The sequence below is a fragment of the Lygodium microphyllum genome, chromosome 16 (genome assembly GCF_053477565.2).
Source record: "Lygodium microphyllum isolate KBCC chromosome 16, Lygodium_microphyllum_v1.1.10, whole genome shotgun sequence".
Lineage (NCBI taxonomy): Eukaryota > Viridiplantae > Streptophyta > Polypodiopsida > Schizaeales > Lygodiaceae > Lygodium > Lygodium microphyllum.
The window spans coordinates 141019320-141035900 of record NC_141150.1 but is presented as its reverse complement, the minus strand read 5'-3'; the positions used below and the strand labels follow the sequence as shown (position 1 = coordinate 141035900).

Sequence of the window (16581 nt, the reverse complement as noted above, 5' to 3'; positions counted from 1 at the left end):
GAAAGGGATTGGAAAGTGATCCTTCTTCGTCTTGGAATTAAGCTTTCGGAAATCCACACATATTCGCAATTTGCCATTCTTCTTGGATACAACCACGATGGGTGAAACCCATTCACTATTTGCCACTGGATAAATGAACTTGGCTTCCAGAAGCTTCAGCAGCTCCGTTTTCACCAATGTGGAATAATTCGGGTTTATTCGCCTCTGTCGTTGCCATACTTTCTTGGCATCAGGCTCCAAGTCAATATGATGTTGACATATTGTGGGATCAATCCCCTTTAGGTCTTTGTAGGACCACGCAAACATGTCCAAATTTTCTTTCAACAAGTTGTACAAGGTTGACAACTCCTCTTCTGGGAGACTGCTACCCACCTTCAAGTGGCGTTCAGTGCCTTCTGCATCCACAAAGGTTAACTGCCTTTCACCTTCTACTTCACGGATGAAGGTCCCGCGGACTGCTTCTGGGTACGGATCCGACTCCTTCAAGGGAGTAGTGTCCTCTTCTGATGTCCTACTAGAACCAATTTCTTCTTTTGGTGGAGACTTAGGTTGCTCTTTAAGACGTTGGAATGGGATAAGAGCCGTTTCGGGTTTGGTTTCAAGAGTAATTACCTCTTGGCTTGAAGACTCATCTTCTGATGATACATCCAGGAACGTCACATAACAGGGACCCTCTAATGCCTGTTGGGTTTGTGGGACTGGTGCTTGTTGGCACGGTGCATCATCATCATCTTTCTTTGGCAAGGATGGGTGAGGATGGCATGAGCCACTGCTAAAAGACGGCTTGTTCTCCTTAATCCATTTCTTATAAAGGTTTTGCATATGAGAAGATCCATTTACTAGACCAAATGGTAACATCACCATTCTGTCCCATAGCATGAGCTCATCTGCTTCTGATGCTTCTGGAACTTCTTCCTCAAATGTATCCTCTTCAGGTGGGATAGATTCTTCTGGCTCACTTTCATCTCCTTCTTCGTCCATATCATATTCATCCTCTTCTGTCTCTGTCTCTGTCTCTGCTTCTGTCTCTGCTTCTGCTTCTGCTTCTGTCTCTGTTTCTGTCTCTGCTTCTGTTTCTGTAGGAGCTCTGTAACAGAAGAACAGATTCTCTATTTCCTCTCTTGCCTCTGTCTCTGTCTCTGTTATGGCCATGTAACAGGGAGAGCAGTACATCCATGCTTCTATCTCACTGTCAGAAGTGATTTGAGAAGTCATTCCTGGTTTAGGCAGGAAGTATTCACCCATTGATAATGGCTTTTCATCTTTTGGAAGTCGGCTTACAGTATCCACTGTTAAGGAATGTGCCACTATTTTCTTGGAAAGGATCTATTTGACAGCATCTTCGCCTGCTGATGTTCCATCTGTAGCCTCATTAGGGGAGTCAGAAGATAATTCCAAGGAGGTGGATCCATGTCCTTTTTGAGAACCATACAGTTTCAGCACCACTTTGTTGGGTCCTCTACCCAAAGTCAAGGTTCCTTTGAACCAATCCGTCCTTGCTCGGGCTTAAAAAAGCCATGGTCTGCCCAGTAGCAGAGGATAGGATGTACCATAAGAGTTTGGCTTCACCACCAAATAGGTTAGCCAATAATCTTTTCCAGCCACTGTAGTCTTCACATATGGAAGAATGCCCAAAGGCTTGATTCTACTCTGATCCGCCAGTCTGATAAGCCATTGGGTAGGTTGCACACCTTGTAAGCCTAGATCCTTCATTGTAACATCCGTCATAATGTTCACTGATGAACCTCCATCAATCAGTGCATTTGCAATAAAGCAGCCTTCTATCCACACGCCAGTCTCTGGAGTACCCGGATCTAGGAAAGCGTTAGCTACGTCCACTTCTTTTACAGGCTCTGGAGCCTTGTTTGACTTTGTTGCTGTTGAGGAAGCAATCCTTAAGCCACGTCTTCTTGTCAGTATACTTTTGAACCTTTTCCGGCAACTAGGAGACAACATCAATAATTGTCAGAATGTGAGGTTTGGTTTAAAGGTATCTTGGTCTCTGACCAAATCGTATTCCTTAATAGGATCCACTGGCTTCTCTAACCGGTTAGGGAATGGGGCAACACCCATTTTCATTTTCCCTCTTTCTTCCAACAAAGGCATCATGGGAACTTCTTCTGCCACTTGTGGCACGTCCTCCTCTTCTGTATCCTGGACCTCTGGTCCTGTCTCTATAACTGTCTCTGTAACTCTCTGTGGCACTGTAGTGCTCTGTACGGCACTGTTAGGCTCTGTTCTGTTCTGTTCTTCTGGTGAAAGATTGAACTTCACTGTTCTGGCTGGAGGGTTATTTTCTTTCTGGACAGGTGGTTCCTTCTACTTTGCACGTGTGATGGCAGCAACTTCCAATTCCACTAAATTGGAGGTAGGCTCTTGGGCCTTGGCCGGACTATCAGTAGCACTGTTTTTCACTGGGGCTGGGCTTGGACAATCTTTTGCAGTATGGCCTTCTCCTTTGCATCGACTGCATAAGGGCTTGTAATCCACTAACCTTCTAGGATTTGGACAATTTGGTGAAATGTGTCCCTTTTCTCCGCATCTGTAACACTCCACTTCTGATCTCTGACCACCGCTAGACTGTCTTCCTCTGTAACTTTGAGAGGGAAATCTTCTGGGTCCAAAATTAGGACCAAACTCTCTAAGCTTGGGTCCAACATCTTGTGTTGTCATTTTGGATTCCAACAAGTTGAATCTTGTGTCTTCTTCCTTCCTTCTCCTATCATGCATCTCCTTCAGAGAGCAAATGTCCTCTGTATGATTCTTCCGCAAACAGTAGGAACAGAAGGCCCCAGGAATAGTTGGTTTTCGTGTACATTCAGTGGCTAAATGGCCTGCTTGATGACACTTACCACACCAAGTATTTGACCGCATCACATCTTTCCTGCTCCTGCAACGTTGGATATGCTAGCGGTATTCACTTTCAACGTCTGTAGTTGTTCTGTAATCACATCCATCAACTCCTTTTTAATGTTTGCAACTGAGTTGGATAAGTAATCCTTCAAGCTTTCTCCTCCTGAGGCACTGGCAGGAGGGTTTTGAGGAGTCTCTGTAATCACTGCATAAACGGGTTGGGCTGGTACAGAGGGATCTCTGTTCTGGTTCTGATTCAGAGCTCATGTTTGAACTGTTGGCTGTTGGCTCCAGTTGGTAGGATTCCACTGTTGCTGTTGATTTGGCATTGAGAAAATTGTTTGGGACCATTGTTGTTGTGGTTGAACCACCATTTGAGGAATGGATTGTGGCCACTGTGGATTTGGTGCACTGTACTGTGATACCGAGGGCATCTGTTGGTAGGGATAGGGAACAGTCCCTGGAACTGCATTTGGTGGGTACATCATTCCTGGCATCAGAGGAGGTAGGACTCCTCTTCCTGTATTCATTGCCAATCTAGCTTCCACTTCATCGTACAGTCTTGCACCTTCTGTTGTAGCTTGCAGTGTGGTTGGTCTTTGCAGCTCCACAAACTTACGGACTTCTGGTTGTAATCCTCTGAGAAACACCCCCTTTTGAATGCCATCATCTAGATTATGGTTAGTCCATCTCTTCAGGATGGATTCCATTCGTGAGACATAAGCTTCCACTCTTTCTCCAGAAGACTGACTTAGGTTCATAAATTCCTCTCGCATCCGCTCTTCAAAACCTTCACGCCTGAATTTAGTGAGGAAGGTCAACTTCAGGTTGTCCCATGTGCCAAAAGTTCCTGTTGCTTGTCTCTCATACCACTGAAACGCCGCGCCCTTGAAAGTGGCGGGAATATTGCTAACCAATGCTCAGGGGTTCTGGCATTGTTAGCCACACATGCTACCATAAACTCTGCTACATGAAGATCGGGGTCTTCATTGTACTCTCCCTTAAAAACTGGCAATGGGACTACATTCGCTGGCCTATCATCAATATTTCCAGGACGGATCTGGCTTGGAAGTGGACCTCCAGCAGGAGGAGGAAGGGCTTGATGTGCCATTGGGACTTCTGTAAAGAGTTCCGCAAGGGTGTCAAAGGCGGCTTCTACTGCGAGCTCGCTCTCGGCTCTGATTTTTGCTTTCTCTCTTCTCACGTACCTCTGGACTCGTTCTAACGCTTGCCTTTTTATTGCGTCATTCATCAGGGGTGTGGCTCCACTATGTTGTTAGTGCTCCACAGGGGGTTAACAGAAGACTTCAGTCTCTGGAGGACTCTCTTGCCAACATTTCTTCTACTTCTTTCTTTTCAACGTCCCTGAATTCTGCTTTCATGCCACTGCACAGGGGAAGGTATTCGGTTCTGAAGGTGTCAAAATGCATACGTCTAAGCATTGTGGTGGTGCCATCATCATAGTAATGCCAGCTTCTGATGGTTTCAACAGTGTATGTTGTGAAAAACACTCTGTCTACCAACTTCCAGTGGGTTGCTAATTGAACAAACAGAAGATTATCAGTACACCAAGCATCCCATGTATCTTGCTGTTGAGCGTCCACGAACAAACTCCAACTCTTTTCCTTCTTGTCCCTGTGAACCTCTACAGACCAAGACTCCTGAAGCCTCTTCACAATCTCCCACTTGATGTTGTCTGGAAACTTCTCAATGAATGTCAAATCTTCCATGGATGGTCATTATCTCTGTTTCTGCTCTTCAGTTTGTTCCCAAACAGTTTGCCACCAAGATGCAAGTTTCTGTTGCTTCAACAGGAAGAGGAAACTGTCCACCACATAAAGCATGCATCATGATGGTGATGTGTTTCCGCCATTGTGGGATGAACTTCTTGTGGAAAGTAGCTTTGATTATGAGGAATTCCAACTCTTCAGTGGAAGAAGGAACTTTACAAACATCCATTGAATTCTTCTCTTCTTGGCAATGCCATTTCCTTCATTTTTAGCCTCTGCTGGTGCTTGTTGATGGCAAGTTTCCCCGGTTGCGCACCAAAAACATGGAGCCCCAAGAGGAACACCAAGGAAAAGGAAATTCTCTTGCAAGAAAATCTATCTTGTAACATCAACAAGCTTGTTTATCATGTTTCATATGATCACAATGAAGAAAAGAACACCAGGCACAACAAATCTTCATACAGCATCATGTAGATCTCCCACGGATTTGATAGAATCAACCATATTCTTCAACATCTTCACAAAATCCATCAATAGAACAAAGAAAGCAAAGGAATACACCATCTTTGAATGGAAATGCATCACATAGTATACATCTTCAATATCTTCATAGTCTTCTCTCTCAATCTCTCATATACAATCACTCTGTTTGAGTAGAATTGGCTATCTCTGACTCTCTCTCTCTCTCTCCATCAATAATACATCATATCCTCACTACAATCTCTCAAAATTACTCTCAATAATCCCTCTTAGGTCGTGGATACCCCTCCCAAGAGGTATGTCTGATATGAAGAGTCACCAGAGCCACTACAGTGTCCTTTCATAGCTCACTACTGTCACTTCACTCTAGTCTTTACTTGAGTCTTCAGCAGCTACTTCTTCCACTTCTTTCAGCTCTTTTGCACTTGTATTCACCTCTTTCCAAGGCTAGAAAACTTTCCCAAGCTACACTCTCATCCACCACAACACATACAGAAGCATAGAGAACAGTCTACAGAACAGTACCAGAACAGCTACAGTACAGAACAGAATAGAAACAGAACAGAACAGAGGCTCTACAGAAGACCTACAGAAGGTTACAGAAGGTCATCAAAACCACATAACTCATAGTCAAATCATTCCAAACTCTCACAAACCATTCAATAAACTTTCACAAGATCTCAATCTTCATCAATCAATACTCCATCCCCATTTACAGAAGACAATCAGAACAAAACAGAGCAAAACAGAGCAAAACAGAACAAAACAGAAGGTATACAGAACCTATCAGAACCTATCAGAACATCATAGAACCACCAACAAACATCATGAACTTCCAAAACACAATCATTATCATCCAAAACACTCTCAAACCACTTCCAAATCAATCAATCATCTCATAAAATCAACCATTCAGCTCTCAAAAACAACAAAAATCAGCCAAAAAACAAGTCATTTCAACACTCAACAGCTCTGATACCATGTTCAAATTCATGGAGACAGAAAGATATCATAACCATAGTGAAGCAGCATGCTTCCTCTCACACACTTCATCATTCATTCAACACTGTATAGTGAAAGTACAACCTAAGGTCATAAGACCATTCACACCAGGAGTAGCACCGACTTATTTAATGTACCTGACTAAGATAGCTAGACTAGCTGTGTCCAGCTCATGTCGGTCAAACACACATGAGAGAGCTTGATATTCTAACATTATATGCAGACCACATAGTCCTTATCTCCAGTACCCCCGAGGTATTATAGCGCCATCTGGATGCACTACAGGCCTTTTGTCACGACAAGGACCTTATAGCGAACCTGGGGAAAACCAAGGTCATGATATTTAACACCTCTACCCAATGGATCCGGCGATCAGTACCCCCTTTCACATATGGCGTAGAAACAATAGAAGTGGTCCAGAGATACGCCTATTTGGGGATAACATTCTTAGGGCCGAGCTTTACTCTGAGGAAAGCAACAGAAGATAGACTAACACGAGGCTATGCAGCCCTAGGGTCAATGGAGAGGCAGTGTGCCCGCATACAGCTCCAGGAGCATTGGAAGCTATGGCTCTTCGACACCTTGGTCATGCTAGTACTTTTGTATGGGGTTCCCATATGGGGATCGAGTCTCTACGACATAAGGAGGAGCACACAGGACCAACCATTGCCCAAGGGGGAGGCGGTCTATAAGGGATGGGAGCGGATGGAGTGACCCTTGGTTCTTATGATATCACATATGATCCAGAGTAAGCCCTTCGTGCCACATGAGATCATCAGAGCAGAGATGGGGGCACCGCCCATAGTAGCAGAGGCTCTCTTCCAGATAGTGACCTTCCTACACTGACTCTGGGATGCACACATTCGGGTTCCCCATTCGGGTTCATTATTCGCATATCCTCATTCGGGTTCATTATTCGCCTAAGCTACATGGATGCACACATATCTCATGGAGTACGATGCACCATTGGACAGATCCACACATCCTCACACTAGCTGCGAATCGAGACAGGCAGGTATAGTACAAACCCCCTCCTAGCCTCCCTCGCCACCGGGGCCCACCCTTGACATAGCCATCACAAGACGTAGAATCCGTCGCCCACGTCCAGCTGGCCCCCGCCTTTGTAGGAGGCACATGTTGCGGATACAAAGGATACTACAATGCCACCAGGGGACCATACCCCACCGCTTTAGTCTCTCCATGTTAGATAGACTCGTGAGAAATATTCTGGGATGATCACGCTCCATGAGCGGTTCCACACTGTATCTGGCATGTATATCACTTTCGTACCTATTAGCTATGTGCTCCTTTTTGTTTTTTCTTCCACTTAGCCTATCATAGCATTAGATGATAGCTTTATTGAGACTTGGGAAATCCCCAAACTCCCTGGATGTAAAAATCTTTTTGGTCTCATAGGCCGATTTGGCCTTTCAAAGATGTTAATATAACTTTCTTTCTTGTTTCTTTCTCTTTCTGTATTCGTATTTTTTCTTGCGTTGCGAACTCTCACATGGTAGCATTGCCTAACTGAGAGCACGTCTTATCATAGGAGAACCCCAACCATCTAGCACTACTTGCATTTGCTGCAAACACAATCTTTTGGAGCTTAGATGGCCATATATGGAGTGTCCCCACCTTGCGCCTTTCCTAGGCGGCATTATCTAGAGGCAGCGTGGAGCTTGCATTTTGATCAGGTGGCATCTTTTGGGGCAAGGTGGCTGCATTGGTATTTGCATTTTATCAAGGCGACAACAATTACTGGCCAGCCCTTTTCTTTTGGCTGGGGCTCTATAAAAGCAGCCCCGCTTGTACCTCAATCTCCACCCTCAACCTTCAAGCTTTCCTCCTCAAGCTTCAAACCTTGGGCACCTGTTGCTCAAGCCTCAAGATCACCCCCACCACCTCTTTCTCTTCGTCTTCCTCTTCCTTATTCTTGTTCTTCCTTTTCCTTTAAAGTTTCTCCTTCTCCTTCCATCCATACATATGTCTATTCTCCTTGCTCTACCCAAAGAAGACAAGGAGCTCTGATGGTTCTTGTAATATAATATGTAACATTTTTTATTAATTTTATCAATTTTCTTTTTTGACCTTTAAGGTGCTAAGATAGGTACATTACATCCACTCCCCCTTAGAGAAATCGAGATGTCCTCATCTCGAGAAAAACTAGTTTTAAGTTCTAAGACCTGTGGGTTAGGACCCACTATGCTTTTGCTACGTATTCTAATTAAATACAATTATGCAGACCTAATTAATTCTAAGTTTATTACAAAATACTAGCTCAAGAGTTGTTACATCAATAGATAGTATCAAAACAAGATATAAGTTATAGTAGACCCTAGTACTGGAGCTATACCCCTTGTTGTACTTAAGTTGCTCTTTCCATGGACTGTGCAGGGTTGGGTCTTCCTCTTCCGGCTGTTCAAGATGAGCTCTTACTGAGGCTGCCTGGTCATTTTTACGGAGGCATGCTATTTTGGGGGTGGTGTCATATTGGCGGGCACTTTTGGGACAGTTGGTTTGTTTTTGGAGGCCGGTGGCTACTATATATATATATATATATATATATAGCCCACATAAGCCAAAAGTGGCTTTTTTTTTGAGACCACTTTTGGTCAATTTTTGCTAATGTGGGCTATATATAGTAGCCCCTCTCCTTATTCCCACAAACTTCTTGTAGATTTTAGTACCCCAGTCTCTGTCTCCTCTCAGACATTGATGCTGCCATTCATCTCAGCCCGATTTGGTACCCTCACTGACGCTTTGGGTTGTGTGCAGGAACTAGTCCACATCATTGTATCCATCTCCAGTGCAAAATTTGTTTCTTTATTTTCTGCTCTCTATCTCTCTCGCTCTCTCTCTCTCTCTCTCTCTCTCTCTCTCTCTCTCTCTTTTTATCTCTGTATTTGTGTTCTTTCTTCCATTGCGCACTCTCACAAAACTAACTCGGCCATAACACAAGAAAATTAGCTCAGCTATGTACATAATGGAAGAGTCTTCAACAAAACTTGGCTCTTTACGTTTAGTCTTTGCATTCCGTTTCACTGAGATGATGATAAAGCCTCCCCTATAACTCTTCAAGCAAACGGCTTCATCGTTGGTCATTCATGAGCCCAACCAATAAACTTACAGCAAAATACAAAATACAAGTGTTCAATGCCATATCAAGGACCCAATCAACTGCATGTGAGATGGGAGGCTAAACAGCTCATCGCACCTGGGGTTTTGGATGTGAGGGATTATCCCAACTGTGACTGAGATGGTGGCGGCTTGCTTTATCAAGATGAAGGTGTTGAAGAGGAACTTTAGATACGACTGAATGAGGATGAGCCCGCATTCTTGAGAGGACAAACCCGGTACTCTATTGATGTGGCCCTTGTAAAAGATTGTGAAAATCCCAAATGGCTCTTTGCAAAGGGCTGTGATGACTCATTCTGCCTTGGCAAAAGAGAGAAGAGAGCTTCGAGAGCAACAACAGAGGACTATGCTGGACTCCATCCCCAAAGATTTGAATTGACCTTGGGTGGATCCAATGCCAGAGTCAGGGGAGAGGTGTTTGGTACAGGAGCTTTGTGGTGTTGGCCTTTCTACCTACGATATCCTTGAGTGGAAGAAGGATGTGTTTGGAAAGGCACCCACTTTTGGTCAGAGATCAAAGCTTTCAATTCAAGAACAGAGACAGAGTCTCCCCATATACAAGTTAAAGGATGAATTGATCAAAGTAGTTCACGACAATCAAGTGCTAGCGGAGACTGAGGAGAGAGGTTCAGGTAAGACAACACAGGTCATGCAGTACCTTGCGGAAGCAAGGTACACAACCAGAGGAAAAATTGGGTGCACCCAACCTCAAAGAGTTGTAGCAATGTCTGTTGCCAAGAGAGTAGCTAAAGAGTTTGGTTGCAAACTAGGGGAGGAGGTAGGATATGCCATCAGGTTTGACGATTGTATAGGACCTGAGACAGTAATAGAGTACATGACAGATGGTATGCTCCTTAGAGAGGTATTTGTTGATGAAAATCTTTCAGCTTATTTTGTGATCATGCTTGATGAGGCACATGAAAGGACGATACATACTGATGTGTTGTTTGGGCTATTAAAATGGTCGGTTAGTCGGCAACCTGACTTGCATCTAATTGTTACATCAGCAACACTGGATGCTGAAAAGTTTTCAGGTTAATTTTTCAGCTGCAATAGTCCTGCAGATTCATCTGACTGAACCAGATGGGGATATACTGTTGTTCTTATCTGGCCAGGAAGAGATTGACACAGCCTGCCAGATTCCATATGAAAGGATGAAAGAGCTGGGCCCAGACGTTCCTGAGCTAATCATTCTCCTTGTCTATAGTGCCCTCCCCAGTGAGTTGCAGACAAGAATTTTTGAGCGAGCTCCTCCGGCAACAAGGAAAGTGGTAGTAGCCACCAACATTGCTGAAGCCTTGTTGACAATTGATGGCATTTGTTGTGTAGTTGACCCAGGATTTGCAAAACAGAATGTCTACAATCCCAAGCTTGGTTTTGACTCCCTTGTCATGACACCCATTTCCCAAAGAGGTGACTTGGTGGCTGTCATTTTATTCTCAAAGAGGTGATGACTTTGCTTCTAGGCAGCATGATCTGGTGGCTGCAATATTAATCCAGGAGAGGAGTTACTCAAAACGATCATTGCAGTGTTGTTATCCTATTGTTGTTAGTAACTAGACAGGGGTAGTGCCAACGCTTTGGTGTTGATAGCAGCATTCTTTCCCTTCCATGGCAGGGGTAGAGACAAGGACAGGGACAGGGACAAGGACAGGGACGGGGATAGGAATACCAAATGGAATGATTAGAAACATGACCACCATGACAGTTATGATAGGGCTGCTAAAGATCATTATAGGAACCATGACAAAAATTATGAGTTGGAGAGAGAGGAGATCGAGGCTTTAAGGGTGCCCCTAAAGAGGTAGAGCTTTTTGCTTTGTACCATGGCAGGGTTTCTAGAGTCATGGATAATGGCTGCTTCGTACAACTCTCTAGCTTTCATGCACGCAAAAAGGGTATTGTCCATGTTTCTCAAATTGCTTCGAGAATGATAGCTGATGCAAGACATGTGGTCAAACGAGATCAAGAAGTTTGGGTAAAGGTTGTTTCTATGACTAGGAAGGAACTTAGTGGGTGTGACCCCCTAGCGAGACCCGATGGCGTCATGCAGGTGGCAAGAGGATGATGGTGGAGTATGGCAGGGCAGGGAGCTGATGCACGTGATAGGGCCGAGGGGAGATGCCGGGCGGGGCCGAGGGCCGAGGGCCGAGGGCCGAGGGCAAGGGCCCAGGGCTGAAGGCAGGGGCCGAGGAAGATGGCAAGGTTGAGGGCCAAGGGCCAAGGGCCGAGGCTGACGAGACCAAGGGCCGAAAGGGAGGGCCGAGGGCCGAGAGGTCGCAGGGCTCGGACGGGCCGAGAGGTGACGTGTCAATGCGTGTGGAGCAGGGCCGACGGTGACGGGTTGGAGGGGAAACGAATCGGCACGCGTCCCATAGCCGACCTGATCTGCTGACCTGTCCGACCTGATATGCCACGTGGCAGCTGACGTGGCACTGATGACGTGGCTGCTGATGTGGCACCTACACAGTCGCTTGCTAACGTGGCAACACATCTGCTTCGCATACTTTAACACTCTCGAATGGCTGCCTGGCTAGAAAATACATATGTATACAGCCTGAATGAGGAAAATGCATGTCCAGGGGATGATCTCTAACAATAACCCAAGTGTCTAGTCATCAAGTATTTCATCTAGATCCAAGAACCGTGTCATTTGGACACATACTTCTCAAGTTATGGCCAAAGGAGTGGTTATGGGACACTTGGACAGCAAGCTTGACAGGGAATTATTTGATGACCTTGTGCAAATGCAGAAAGGGATTGAACAATGCTCTCTTAAGGTTGACAAGTTTGTTGCTGAGGCTACTTCACTTTTTGAGATGTTTTCTCTTACAACTTTCCATGATCCCAATTCAACATGGCAAGCGGATCAGCAAGTTCCAATGCAAACTCCTACTTATGGGCATCACAATTGGGACTCATCTTTTTATGATTATCAACATGAAGACTATCATGGGCAGCTTGTTCAAGTGGACATAGACAGTCATCTTTTACAGTGCTAAGCTACCAGAGTACTTCATCAAGAGCTTGCTCACCACCATCCATGTTGTCCTCCTCCCAAAGAAAGCCAGCAAGGATGAGCTCTCAAGTATAATAATAACAGAGGAAGATGATAATGGTTCTTCTCGACGCGCATTAAAATGGATGAGCTCTCCAAAGAGATGGGAGGCGTTTTCAAGTAACAGAGTAGATGGGATGCAACTTTTACTAGCTTTTATATTTGGTGACATCTTAGCTATCTAAACTTTAGTGCAAGTTGATAAGAAACATAGAAAGTTAGGAACACAAGACATATATAATCAAAATAACAATCGTTTTTGGACTGTTACTATTTTGAGCGCTTCTCTGTGGACAAATCTCTTTCCCATTTTGGTCAAAGATATCTGAAATGATGTCACTGGGCCCGCGGAACCTCTCCATGTCACGGTGCAAGAAGTGTAACATCTCACTATGTTTTGAACCAGCTCTTGTTGTTGCTAGTCAATTCTTAGGATAGCTCAAGAGTCCCTTGCAAGCGATCTCTTAGGCACTTTAGTCCACTCACCAAGCTAAAGATGGGTCATTTAGTATCTTTGAGTTTGCAAGGTTGCACATAGGTGCAAGATCTAGAGAGAGAGAGAGACAGAGACAGAGACAGCGAACTATGGGAAATAAGATTGTTAACTCATTGGCTCTTCTATATATCTGTGTGGCATGCTAGGTTGTTTTGCTATTGGGTATTTGAGACGAAGCCCTAGATTCAACTTCATTTGGTTAGGCACCTCTTTGATGATATGCCCTTCCTTCCTTTTTTCCTAAAACTGCTGCAAATATCATAATAATTTGGGTACTACCCACGCAATGGTAAACCCCCCCGCCCACCCTCCCCTCCCTATAATGAGTCTATCGTTGTATGTAGATAACCCCTTCAGAGCTTCAAGCCCGGGGTTATTTGTGTGTTTTGTCTTGGATTTTTAGCCCTATGATGTAAGATCATGGATGTATTTTACCTTGAGGTCTATGCCCTTGGGGTGTTTTAATAGAAAATGATAATCTTCTGTGGTAAAAAAAACGGTCGCGTGCTTCTTCACAAAAAATACACATCTTGCATGCAAAGCAATGATGGCATCAACATTTCCTACAATATTCACAAAAGAGGGATAAAATATTTCCATCTACATTGTGCCAGACGTATGTGTGTGTGGGTATGCTACTCCCATTACAAATCCATAGACCGATACACACTACCATGCCAATGAAACACACTCCCACACATTTGTTCAAACTCCCATAGTAAATATCCCCATACTCTTTGCACGTGTACCTCACTTTTACATTACATTCCACTCTAAAACATACATGGACCACAGGGATACCCTTGCTAAGTAGTCTTACCTCAAAACCATCTTCCATCATATATCCAAATTTTGAGCATAACTTTTTAGATATCTTGCATAATTTAAGCAACCTTTATTCCTAACTCAAACACTCAAGCAAATTTGAGCTAGGCTCAAGTCAAGAATCCAAGCTTACATGGTTGTAAAACCAAAAAAATGGAGAGATTGCGATTTTATGGCCATATTAAAAGTTACAATGGATAGATGGATGCACCTACTTTCCTTTAGTTGAAGGATTTCTTCAATTTCATCAACCTTGGGAGCATCTTCCATAGTAGGTCCAGCAAACTTTCCCACAAAAGGGCATTGCAAACTAGCACGAAACACATTACGTATCCTTCAATGGGTTCTTGGAAAGGAGTGGGGGAGGGGGTGTGCCATGTCGTGGGGTGGTGTGGGGTTTTTTAGGGTTGGGTGGAGTGGGCTTTTTGGGAAGGGAGAGAGGGTGTGTGCCATGTCATGGGGGAGTGGGTTTTTGGGGTTGGGTGGAGCAAGGTCTTTGGGAAGAGAGGGAGAGGTGTGCCATGTCGTGGGAGAGAGAGGTTTTTTGGGGTCGAGCGAAGCAGTGTTTTTTGAGAGGGGGAAGGGAGATGACATGCCATGTTGTGGTGGGAGAGCGGGGTTTTTTGGGGTTGGATGCAATGGGGTTTTTTGAGGAGGGGGGTGTGCCATATCATGGGGCGTTGAGGGGTTTTTTGGGATTAGGTGGAGCGGGATTTGGGAAGGGAGAGAGGGTGTATGTCCTCTCTTCACAAAAAGGTTAAACTCGTTTGTTAACCTTATTTTTCCTATCCCTTTCCTATTGCTTTTCCTCAATCACATTTGGATCATATGTGCTGCATCTACCCCACCAATTGGTGAACTACCTCCGTTGACCTCAACGAAGAATTGTACATCCTTGGTCTTCTTATTTCCAACCATGATAAAGCTATGCAAGTGTAGGTGAAGGAGATTAATCATATCTTTTTTGAACTTACTAAAAGAAGGCATGCTTGATATTCCTGTACATAATATCAACCTTCTCATCTGGTTTCATAATGGCATATATCAACCTATTTATGTGTGCCTCTAATGATCCAGACAGCTTCCTCCCTTTCCCACCAAAGACAAGCCTTATCCATAGATCTAACAACCTAATAAGTTTACCTTTTGAAAGCTGGAGTCTTTCTTGAGTCGCTAAAGTGGCCCTCAGTGTCTTCTCTTGAGTCTGAATTTCTGAAAGCGAGGTACCTCTCTCTCTCTCTCTCTCTCTGTGAATCTGAAAACGAGGTACTTTTGTAGGCTGTATTTGACGAGATTGATAGGATTTTTGCCTACGACAGTTTGAAAACAAGGTAGCTGTAACCTCTCTCTCTCTCGTCCCTCTCTCTGTGTTTTATTTTTGAACGAAGCCTCTTAAAGTTTCTCTGTAATTTTGAGTTTGTTTTTGTTGTGGTTTAATTGCATTGAGTATGCATTTCGTCTTGAAGCCCCAATCTGCGTTTATGCTATGCCCCAATCTGCGTTTCTGTCATTCTTGAAGCCCCAGTTGTCTTGGACTTGAAGCGATAACCTTGGGATTGGGAGCTGTAGCCAAATGAACACCTATCTTCAGGAAGCCGCTTGCCATTCTAGCACACCCCCTCCACCCCTCCTTCCTAAGAACCCCGCTCCATCCAACCCCAAAAGACCCCGATCCCCCACCACAACATGGCACGTCATTGCCCCCCCCCCTGGTGGCCCCTTCAAAAAATCCCACTTCGCCCAACCCCAAAAAACCCCTCCCCCACGATATGGCACACACACTCTCTCTCTTCTAAAAACTATGGCACAACACCAAAAAACCCACTCTCCCACGACATGGCACACCTCCTCCCCTTCCCAAAAACCCCGCTCCACCCAACCCCAAAAAACCCCACGTTACAACACGGCATGTCACACCACTCTTCTCCTTTCCAAAAACCCCGCTCCATTGAACCACAAAAAACCCCACTCCCCCACCACAACATAGCACATCGTCCCCGCCTCACGCCTTCAAAAAACACCTCGCTTCGCCCGACCCCAAAAACCCTGCTCTCACATGACATGGCACACCTCCCCCCTATTCCCAAAGACCTCGCTCCACCCAACCCCAAAAAACCCACTCCACCACCACATGGTACACAGCCTCTCTCCCTTCCCAAAAACCCTGCTCCACCAAATCCCAAAAAATCCCACATCGCCCCACGATATGGCACACCGCCTCCCCCCCTTCCCAAGAACCCCACTTTATTCAACCCCAAAAAACCCTGCTCCCCCACCACAATATGACACATTGTTCCCCCCGCCCCTTCAAAAAACCACACTTCGCCCAACCCCAAAAAACCCCCCTTTTCCACGATATGGCACACATACCCTCTCTTTCAAAAACAACGGCATAACCCCTACACCCAACCTCCGCCCCGCCACGACATGGCATACACACACATGCATCCATCTCTCCTCCCAACTCTCTTTTCTCAAAAACCCCGCTCCACCCATCCCTAATAAAACCCACTCTCCCATTACATAGTATACCTCCCCTTTCTTCCTAAGAACCCACTCCACCCAACCCCAAAAAACCTCACACCGTGTCATGACATGGCACACAACCCTCCCCTCCCTCCCCAAAACCTCAATCTACCTAGTCCCAAAAAACCCCACACCACCCCACGACGTAGCACAGCCCCTCCCCCCCGCTCCCCCAATACAACATGGCATGTCGCCCCCCACCCCCCTTAAAAAACCCCGCTTTTCCCATCCCCAAAAAACCCCACTCCGGCATGATATGGCACACACACTCTCTCTCCCAAAAATCGCGGCACAACCCCTACACCCAACCTCCACAGCGCCACGACATGGCACACACACACACACACACACACATCCCTCTCTTCTCCCAACACTCTTTTCTAAAAAACCCCGCTCCACCAAACCCCAAAAAAAGCCACTCTTCTACGACATGGCACACCTCCCCCCTCTTCCAATCCCCCCCACCACAACATGGC

At 45.2% G+C, this 16581-nt stretch overlaps 1 pseudogene; it reads left to right on the top strand.

The window, feature by feature from the left end:
* The first annotated feature begins 8446 nt into the window (after positions 1-8446).
* On the top strand, positions 8447-10651 carry LOC148023512 (putative pre-mRNA-splicing factor ATP-dependent RNA helicase DEAH5 pseudogene; annotated as a pseudogene).
* Positions 10652-16581: the final 5930 nt, after the last annotated feature.